This window comes from Procambarus clarkii, chromosome 90 (genome assembly GCF_040958095.1).
Source record: "Procambarus clarkii isolate CNS0578487 chromosome 90, FALCON_Pclarkii_2.0, whole genome shotgun sequence".
NCBI lineage: Eukaryota > Metazoa > Arthropoda > Malacostraca > Decapoda > Cambaridae > Procambarus > Procambarus clarkii.
In genome coordinates this window covers 7,392,259-7,404,216 of record NC_091239.1, presented here as the reverse complement: position 1 = coordinate 7,404,216, position 11,958 = coordinate 7,392,259, and positions in this window count along the sequence as shown.

Genomic DNA, 11,958 nt, shown 5'->3' with positions numbered 1-11,958 from the left:
TTACTCAGTATTTTAACGAGAAACAAATAGTTGATTGAAAATGAAGTGTTTAAGGTTAATTTCTAATCAATTATGTGTTTGCATCATTTTTATCGTATATTTAATGAATTAATAGCAATAAACTGAAAATTCACAATAACGTGGAAAAACAGCAAAATATTGCCTAATTCGATGATATTTTGTTTATATCACATAAAGGAAAAGGGGATGATAAACGTCAAAATATTGCTGAATTCGATGATTTTTAGTACGAAACAAAATGCAAGAAAACTTGCTTAAAATGCAATATTATGCGAAAATCTGAGATTTGAAGGCCAAATCACATATCGTGATACTACATGAAATAGTATTGAAATATTGGTGTAAATGAATATATTTACGTAATATCAAACTACATGAAAAACGTGAAAAAGTCATTATTATGCCAAATTTGAGGATTTTACTTCGAATCATAGAGCGACGTTCGTATTTTTTAGACCCTAGAAAAGACGTATAAAGATGTTGCTTCCAATACAAATGATAAAAATCAATGTGTTTTCATTACACTTAACTAAAATGTTCCTGATTTTCGGTTTATATTACCGATGGAAGATGTACATGTAAAACCGTTCTAATCCGGGTCAAACGTCGATATTTGCAATAAAAACAGAACTTCTCCCCTTTTCAATATCTTTCTCAGTATTATAACGAGAAACAAATAGATGATTGAAAATTAAGTATTTAAGGTTATTTTCTGATCAATTATGTGTTTGCATAATTTTTATCGTATATTAATGAATTAATAACAATAAACTGAAAATTCACAAAAAAATGGAAAAACTGCAAAATATTGCCTAATTCGATGATATTTTGTTTAAATCACATAAAGGAAAAGGGGATGATAAAGGTCAAAATATTGCTAAATTCGATGATTTTTAGTACAAAACAAAATGCAAGAAAACTTGCTTAAAATGCAATATTATGCGAAAATCTGAGATTTGAAAGCTAAATCACATATCGTGATACTACATGAAATAGTATCGAAATATTGGTAAAAATGAATATATTTACGTAATATCAAACTACATGAAAAACGTGAAAAAGTCATTATTATGCCAAATTTGAGGATTTTAACTTCGAATCCTAGAGCGACGTTCGTATTTTTTAGACCCTAGAAAAGACGTATAAAGATGTTGCTTCCAATACAAATGATAAAAATCAATGTGTTTTCATTAAACTTAACTAAAATGTTCCTGATTTTCGGTTTATATTACCGATGGAAGATGTCCACGTAAAACCGTTCTAATCCGGCTGAAAGTCGATATTTGCAATAAAAACAGAACTTCTCCCCTTTTCAATATCTTACTCAGTATTTTAACGAGAAACAAATAGATGATTAAAAATGAAGTATTTAAGGTTATTTTCTGATCAATTATGTGTTTGCATCATTTTTATCGTATATTTAATGATTTAATAACAATAAACTGAAAATTAACAAAAACGTGCAAAAACTGCAAAATATTGCCTAATTCGATGATATTTTGTTTAAATCACATAAAGGAAAAGGGGGATGATAAAGGTCAAAATATTGCTAAATTCAATGATTTTTAGTACAAAACAAAATGCAAGAAAACTTGCTTAAAAATGCAAAATTTGCGAAATTCTGAGATTTGAAGGCCAAATCACATATCGTGAGAAAACATTAGGTAGTATCGAAATATTGGTAAAAACGAATATATATACGTAAAATCACACTACATGAATAACGTGAAAAAGGTCACTATATTACCATATTTGAGGATTTTACCTTCAAATCATAGAGCGAGGTTTCGTATTATTTAGATCCAAGAAAAGACATATGACAATGTTGTTTCAAATACAAATGATAAGAATCAATGTGTTTTCATTAGAATTAACTAAATTGTTCCTGATTTTCCGTTTATATTACCGTATGGAAGATGTACACGTAAAACCGATCTAATCCGGCTGAAACGTCGATATATGCAATAAAAACAGAACTTCTCCCCTTTCCAATATCTTACTCAGTATTTTAACGAGAAACAAATAGTTGATTGAAAATGAAGTGTTTAAGGTTAATTTCTAATCAATTATGTGTTTGCATCATTTTTATCGTATATTTAATGAATTAATAGCAATAAACTGAAAATTCACAATAACGTGGAAAAACAGCAAAATATTGCCTAATTCGATGATATTTTGTTTATATCACATAAAGGAAAAGGGGATGATAAACGTCAAAATATTGCTGAATTCGATGATTTTTAGTACGAAACAAAATGCAAGAAAACTTGCTTAAAATGCAATATTATGCGAAAATCTGAGATTTGAAGGCCAAATCACATATCGTGATACTACATGAAATAGTATTGAAATATTGGTGTAAATGAATATATTTACGTAATATCAAACTACATGAAAAACGTGAAAAAGTCATTATTATGCCAAATTTGAGGATTTTACTTCGAATCATAGAGCGACGTTCGTATTTTTTAGACCCTAGAAAAGACGTATAAAGATGTTGCTTCCAATACAAATGATAAAAATCAATGTGTTTTAATTACACTTAACTAAAATGTTCCTGATTTTCGGTTTATATTACCGATGGAAGATGTACATGTAAAACCGTTCTAATCCGGGTCAAACGTCGATATTTGCAATAAAAACAGAACTTCTCCCCTTTTCAATATCTTTCTCAGTATTATAACGAGAAACAAATAGATGATTGAAAATTAAGTATTTAAGGTTATTTTCTGATTAATTATGTGTTTGCATAATTTTTATCGTATAATTAATGAATTAATAACAATAAACTGAAAATTCACAAAAAAATGGAAAAACTGCAAAATATTGCCTAATTCGATGATATTTTGTTTAAATCACATAAAGGAAAAGGGGATGATAAAGGTCAAAATATTGCTAAATTCGATGATTTTTAGTACAAAACAAAATGCAAGAAAACTTGCATAAAATGCAAGTATTATGCGAAAATCTGAGATTTGAAAGCTAAATCACATATCGTGATACTACATGAAATAGTATCGAAATATTGGTAAAAATGAATATATTTACGTAATATCAAACTACATGAAAAACGTGAAAAAGTCATTATTATGCCAAATTTGAGGATTTTAACTTCGAATCCTAGAGCGACGTTCGTATTTTTTAGACCCTAGAAAAGACGTATAAAGATGTTGCTTCCAATACAAATGATAAAAATCAATGTGTTTTCATTAAACTTAACTAAAATGTTCCTGATTTTCGGTTTATATTACCGATGGAAGATGTCCACGTAAAACCGTTCTAATCCGGCTGAAAGTCGATATTTGCAATAAAAACAGAACTTCTCCCTTTTCAATATCTTACTCAGTATTTTAACGAGAAACAAATAGATGATTAAAAATGAAGTATTTAAGGTTATTTTCTGATCAATTATGTGTTTGCATCATTTTTATCGTATATTTAATGATTTAATAACAATAAACTGAAAATTAACAAAAACGTGCAAAAACTGCAAAATATTGCCTAATTCGATGATATTTTGTTTAAATCACATAAAGGAAAAGGGGGATGATAAAGGTCAAAATATTGCTAAATTCAATGATTTTTAGTACAAAACAAAATGCAAGAAAACTTGCTTAAAAATGCAAAATTTGCGAAATTCTGAGATTTGAAGGCCAAATCACATATCGTGAGAAAACATTAGGTAGTATCGAAATATTGGTAAAAACGAATATATATACGTAAAATCACACTACATGAATAACGTGAAAAAGGTCACTATATTACCATATTTGAGGATTTTACCTTCAAATCATAGAGCGAGGTTTCGTATTATTTAGATCCAAGAAAAGACATATGACAATGTTGTTTCAAATACAAATGATAAAAATCAATGTGTTTTCATTAGAATTAACTAAATTGTTCCTGATTTTCCGTTTATATTACCGATGGAAGATGTACACGTAAAACCGATCTAATCCGGCTGAAACGTCGATATATGCAATAAAAACAGAACTTCTCCCCTTTCCAATATCTTACTCAGTATTTTAACGAGAAACAAATAGTTGATTGAAAATGAAGTGTTTAAGGTTAATTTCTAATCAATTATGTGTTTGCATCATTTTTATCGTATATTTAATGAATTAATAGCAATAAACTGAAAATTCACAATAACGTGGAAAAACAGCAAAATATTGCCTAATTCGATGATATTTTGTTTATATCACATAAAGGAAAAGGGGATGATAAACGTCAAAATATTGCTGAATTCGATGATTTTTAGTACGAAACAAAATGCAAGAAAACTTGCTTAAAATGCAATATTATGCGAAAATCTGAGATTTGAAGGCCAAATCACATATCGTGATACTACATGAAATAGTATTGAAATATTGGTGTAAATGAATATATTTACGTAATATCAAACTACATGAAAAACGTGAAAAAGTCATTATTATGCCAAATTTGAGGATTTTACTTCGAATCATAGAGCGACGTTCGTATTTTTTAGACCCTAGAAAAGACGTATAAAGATGTTGCTTCCAATACAAATGATAAAAATCAATGTGTTTTCATTACACTTAACTAAAATGTTCCTGATTTTCGGTTTATATTACCGATGGAAGATGTACATGTAAAACCGTTCTAATCCGGGTCAAACGTCGATATTTGCAATAAAAACAGAACTTCTCCCCTTTTCAATATCTTTCTCAGTATTATAACGAGAAACAAATAGATGATTGAAAATTAAGTATTTAAGGTTATTTTCTGATCAATTATGTGTTTGCATAATTTTTATCGTATAATTAATGAATTAATAACAATAAACTGAAAATTCACAAAAAAATGGAAAAACTGCAAAATATTGCCTAATTCGATGATATTTTGTTTAAATCACATAAAGGAAAAGGGGATGATAAAGGTCAAAATATTGCTAAATTCGATGATTTTTAGTACAAAACAAAATGCAAGAAAACTTGCATTAAAATGCAATATTATGCGAAAATCTGAGATTTGAAAGCTAAATCACATATCGTGATACTACATGAAATAGTATCGAAATATTGGTAAAAATGAATATATTTACGTAATATCAAACTACATGAAAAACGTGAAAAAGTCATTATTATGCCAAATTTGAGGATTTTAACTTCGAATCCTAGAGCGACGTTCGTATTTTTTAGACCCTAGAAAAGACGTATAAAGATGTTGCTTCCAATACAAATGATAAAAATCAATGTGTTTTCATTAAACTTAACTAAAATGTTCCTGATTTTCGGTTTATATTACCGATGGAAGATGTCCACGTAAAACCGTTCTAATCCGGCTGAAAGTCGATATTTGCAATAAAAACAGAACTTCTCCCCTTTTTAATATCTTACTCAGTATTTTAACGAGAAACAAATAGATGATTAAAAATGAAGTATTTAAGGTTATTTTCTGATCAATTATGTGTTTGCATCATTTTTATCGTATATTTAATGATTTAATAACAATAAACTGAAAATTAACAAAAACGTGCAAAAACTGCAAAATATTGCCTAATTCGATGATATTTTGTTTAAATCACATAAAGGAAAAGGGGGATGATAAAGGTCAAAATATTGCTAAATTCAATGATTTTTAGTACAAAACAAAATGCAAGAAAACTTGCTTAAAAATGCAAAATTTGCGAAATTCTGAGATTTGAAGGCCAAATCACATATCGTGAGAAAACATTAGGTAGTATCGAAATATTGGTAAAAACGAATATATATACGTAAAATCACACTACTTGAATAACGTGAAAAAGGTCACTATATTACCATATTTGAGGATTTTACCTTCAAATCATAGAGCGAGGTTTCGTATTATTTAGATCCAAGAAAAGACATATGACAATGTTGTTTCAAATACAAATGATAAGAATCAATGTGTTTTCATTAGAATTAACTAAATTGTTCCTGATTTTCCGTTTATATTACCGATGGAAGATGTACACGTAAAACCGATCTAATCCGGCTGAAACGTCGATATATGCAATAAAAACAGAACTTCTCCCCTTTCCAATATCTTACTCAGTATTTTAACGAGAAACAAATAGTTGATTGAAAATGAAGTGTTTAAGGTTAATTTCTAATCAATTATGTGTTTGCATCATTTTTATCGTATATTTAATGAATTAATAGCAATAAACTGAAAATTCACAATAACGTGGAAAAACAGCAAAATATTGCCTAATTCGATGATATTTTGTTTATATCACATAAAGGAAAAGGGGATGATAAACGTCAAAATATTGCTGAATTCGATGATTTTTAGTACGAAACAAAATGCAAGAAAACTTGCTTAAAATGCAATATTATGCGAAAATCTGAGATTTGAAGGCCAAATCACATATCGTGATACTACATGAAATAGTATTGAAATATTGGTGTAAATGAATATATTTACGTAATATCAAACTACATGAAAAACGTGAAAAAGTCATTATTATGCCAAATTTGAGGATTTTACTTCGAATCATAGAGCGACGTTCGTATTTTTTAGACCCTAGAAAAGACGTATAAAGATGTTGCTTCCAATACAAATGATAAAAATCAATGTGTTTTAATTACACTTAACTAAAATGTTCCTGATTTTCGGTTTATATTACCGATGGAAGATGTACATGTAAAACCGTTCTAATCCGGGTCAAACGTCGATATTTGCAATAAAAACAGAACTTCTCCCCTTTTCAATATCTTTCTCAGTATTATAACGAGAAACAAATAGATGATTGAAAATTAAGTATTTAAAGGTTATTTTCTGATTAATTATGTGTTTGCATAATTTTTATCGTATAATTAATGAATTAATAACAATAAACTGAAAATTCACAAAAAAATGGAAAAACTGCAAAATATTGCCTAATTCGATGATATTTTGTTTAAATCACATAAAGGAAAAGGGGATGATAAAGGTCAAAATATTGCTAAATTCGATGATTTTTAGTACAAAACAAAATGCAAGAAAACTTGCATAAAATGCAATATTATGCGAAAATCTGAGATTTGAAAGCTAAATCACATATCGTGATACTACATGAAATAGTATCGAAATATTGGTAAAATTAATATATTTACGTAATATCAAACTACATGAAAAACGTGAAAAAGTCATTATTATGCCAAATTTGAGGATTTTAACTTCGAATCCTAGAGCGACGTTCGTATTTTTTAGACCCTAGAAAAGACGTATAAAGATGTTGCTTCCAATACAAATGATAAAAATCAGTGTGTTTTCATTAAACTTAACTAAAATGTTCCTGATTTTCGGTTTATATTACCGATGGAAGAAGTCCACGTAAAACCGTTCTAATCCGGCTGAAAGTCGATATTTGCAATAAAAACAGAACTTCTCCCCTTTTTAATATCTTACTCAGTATTTTAACGAGAAACAAATAGATGATTAAAAATGAAGTATTTAAGGTTATTTTCTGATCAATTATGTGTTTGCATCATTTTTATCGTATATTTAATGATTTAATAACAATAAACTGAAAATTAACAAAAACGTGCAAAAACTGCAAAATATTGCCTAATTCGATGATATTTTGTTTAAATCACATAAAGGAAAAGGGGGATGATAAAGGTCAAAATATTGCTAAATTCAATGATTTTTAGTACAAAACAAAATGCAAGAAAACTTGCTTAAAAATGCAAAATTTGCGAAATTCTGAGATTTGAAGGCCAAATCACATATCGTGAGAAAACATTAGGTAGTATCGAAATATTGGTAAAAACGAATATATATACGTAAAATCACACTACATTGAATAACGTGAAAAAGGTCACTATATTACCATATTTGAGGATTTTACCTTCAAATCATAGAGCGAGGTTTCGTATTATTTAGATCCAAGAAAAGACATATGACAATGTTGTTTCAAATACAAATGATAAGAATCAATGTGTTTTCATTAGAATTAACTAAATTGTTCCTGATTTTCCGTTTATATTACCGATGGAAGATGTACACGTAAAACCGATCTAATCCGGCTGAAACGTCGATATATGCAATAAAAACAGAACTTCTCCCCTTTCCAATATCTTACTCAGTATTTTAACGAGAAACAAATAGTTGATTGAAAATGAAGTGTTTAAGGTTAATTTCTAATCAATTATGTGTTTGCATAATTTTTATCGTATATTTAATGAATTAATAGCAATAAACTGAAAATTCACAATAACGTGGAAAAACAGCAAAATATTGCCTAATTCGATGATATTTTGTTTATATCACATAAAGGAAAAGGGGATGATAAACGTCAAAATATTGCTGAATTCGATGATTTTTAGTACGAAACAAAATGCAAGAAAACTTGCTTAAAATGCAATATTATGCGAAAATCTGAGATTTGAAGGCCAAATCACATATCGTGATACTACATGAAATAGTATTGAAATATTGGTGTAAATGAATATATTTACGTAATATCAAACTACATGAAAAACGTGAAAAAGTCATTATTATGCCAAATTTGAGGATTTTACTTCGAATCATAGAGCGACGTTCGTATTTTTTAGACCCTAGAAAAGACGTATAAAGATGTTGCTTCCAATACAAATGATAAAAATCAATGTGTTTTAATTACACTTAACTAAAATGTTCCTGATTTTCGGTTTATATTACCGATGGAAGATGTACATGTAAAACCGTTCTAATCCGGGTCAAACGTCGATATTTGCAATAAAAACAGAACTTCTCCCCTTTTCAATATCTTTCTCAGTATTATAACGAGAAACAAATAGATGATTGAAAATTAAGTATTTAAAGTTATTTTCTGATTAATTATGTGTTTGCATAATTTTTATCGTATAATTAATGAATTAATAACAATAAACTGAAAATTCACAAAAAAATGGAAAAACTGCAAAATATTGCCTAATTCGATGATATTTTGTTTAAATCACATAAAGGAAAAGGGGATGATAAAGGTCAAAATATTGCTAAATTCGATGATTTTTAGTACAAAACAAAATGCAAGAAAACTTGCATAAAATGCAATATTATGCGAAAATCTGAGAATTGAAAGCTAAATCACATATCGTGATACTACATGAAATAGTATCGAAATATTGGTAAAAATGAATATATTTACGTAATATCAAACTACATGAAAAACGTGAAAAAGTCATTATTATGCCAAATTTGAGGATTTTAACTTCGAATCCGAGAGCGACGTTCGTATTTTTTAGACCCTAGAAAAGACGTATAAAGATGTTGCTTCCAATACAAATGATAAAAATCAATGTGTTTTCATTAAACTTAACTAAAATGTTCCTGATTTTCGGTTTATATTACCGATGGAAGATGTCCACGTAAAACCGTTCTAATCCGGCTGAAAGTCGATATTTGCAATAAAAACAGAACTTCTCCCTTTTCAATATCTTACTCAGTATTTTAACGAGAAACAAATAGATGATTAAGAATGAAGTATTTAAGGTTATTTTCTGATCAATTATGTGTTTGCATCATTTTTATCGTATATTTAATGATTTAATAACAATAAACTGAAAATTAACAAAAACGTGCAAAAACTGCAAAATATTGCCTAATTCGATGATATTTTGTTTAAATCACATAAAGGAAAAGGGGGATGATAAAGGTCAAAATATTGCTAAATTCAATGATTTTTAGTACAAAACAAAATGCAAGAAAACTTGCTTAAAAATGCAAAATTTGCGAAATTCTGAGATTTGAAGGCCAAATCACATATCGTGAGAAAATATTAGGTAGTATCGAAATATTGGTAAAAACGAATATATATACGTAAAATCACACTACATGAATAACGTGAAAAAGGTCACTATATTACCATATTTGAGGATTTTACCTTCAAATCATAGAGCGAGGTTTCGTATTATTTAGATCCAAGAAAAGACATATGACAATGTTGTTTCAAATACAAATGATAAAAATCAATGTGTTTTCATTAGAATTAACTAAATTGTTCCTGATTTTCCGTTTATATTACGTATGGAAGATGTACACGTAAAACCGATCTAATCCGGCTGAAACGTCGATATATGCAATAAAAACAGAACTTCTCCCCTTTCCAATATCTTACTCAGTATTTTAACGAGAAACAAATAGTTGATTGAAAATGAAGTGTTTAAGGTTAATTTCTAATCAATTATGTGTTTGCATCATTTTTATCGTATATTTAATGAATTAATAGCAATAAACTGAAAATTCACAATAACGTGGAAAAACAGCAAAATATTGCCTAATTCGATGATATTTTGTTTATATCACATAAAGGAAAAGGGGATGATAAACGTCAAAATATTGCTGAATTCGATGATTTTTAGTACGAAACAAAATGCAAGAAAACTTGCTTAAAATGCAATATTATGCGAAAATCTGAGATTTGAAGGCCAAATCACATATCGTGATACTACATGAAATAGTATTGAAATATTGGTGTAAATGAATATATTTACGTAATATCAAACTACATGAAAAACGTGAAAAAGTCATTATTATGCCAAATTTGAGGATTTTACTTCGAATCATAGAGCGACGTTCGTATTTTTTAGACCCTAGAAAAGACGTATAAAGATGTTGCTTCCAATACAAATGATAAAAATCAATGAGTTTTAATTACACTTAACTAAAATGTTCCTGATTTTCGGTTTATATTACCGATGGAAGATGTACATGTAAAACCGTTCTAATCCGGGTCAAACGTCGATATTTGCAATAAAAACAGAACTTCTCCCCTTTTCAATATCTTTCTCAGTATTATAACGAGAAACAAATAGATGATTGAAAATTAAGTATTTAAAGTTATTTTCTGATTAATTATGTGTTTGCATAATTTTTATCGTATAATTAATGAATTAATAACAATAAACTGAAAATTCACAAAAAAATGGAAAAACTGCAAAATATTGCCTAATTCGATGATATTTTGTTTAAATCACATAAAGGAAAAGGGGATGATAAAGGTCAAAATATTGCTAAATTCGATGATTTTTAGTACAAAACAAAATGCAAGAAAACTTGCATAAAATGCAATATTATGCGAAAATCTGAGAATTGAAAGCTAAATCACATATCGTGATACTACATGAAATAGTATCGAAATATTGGTAAAAATGAATATATTTACGTAATATCAAACTACATGAAAAACGTGAAAAAGTCATTATTATGCCAAATTTGAGGATTTTAACTTCGAATCCGAGAGCGACGTTCGTATTTTTTAGACCCTAGAAAAGACGTATAAAGATGTTGCTTCCAATACAAATGATAAAAATCAATGTGTTTTCATTAAACTTAACTAAAATGTTCCTGATTTTCGGTTTATATTACCGATGGAAGATGTCCACGTAAAACCGTTCTAATCCGGCTGAAAGTCGATATTTGCAATAAAAACAGAACTTCTCCCTTTTCAATATCTTACTCAGTATTTTAACGAGAAACAAATAGATGATTAAGAATGAAGTATTTAAGGTTATTTTCTGATCAATTATGTGTTTGCATCATTTTTATCGTATATTTAATGATTTAATAACAATAAACTGAAAATTAACAAAAACGTGCAAAAACTGCAAAATATTGCCTAATTCGATGATATTTTGTTTAAATCACATAAAGGAAAAGGGGGATGATAAAGGTCAAAATATTGCTAAATTCAATGATTTTTAGTACAAAACAAAATGCAAGAAAACTTGCTTAAAAATGCAAAATTTGCGAAATTCTGAGATTTGAAGGCCAAATCACATATCGTGAGAAAACATTAGGTAGTATCGAAATATTGGTAAAAACGAATATATATACGAAAAATCACACTACATGAATAACGTGAAAAAGGTCACTATATTACCATATTTGAGGATTTTACCTTCAAATCATAGAGCGAGGTTTCGTATTATTTAGATCCAAGAAAAGACATATGACAATGTTGTTTCAAATACAAATGATAAAAAT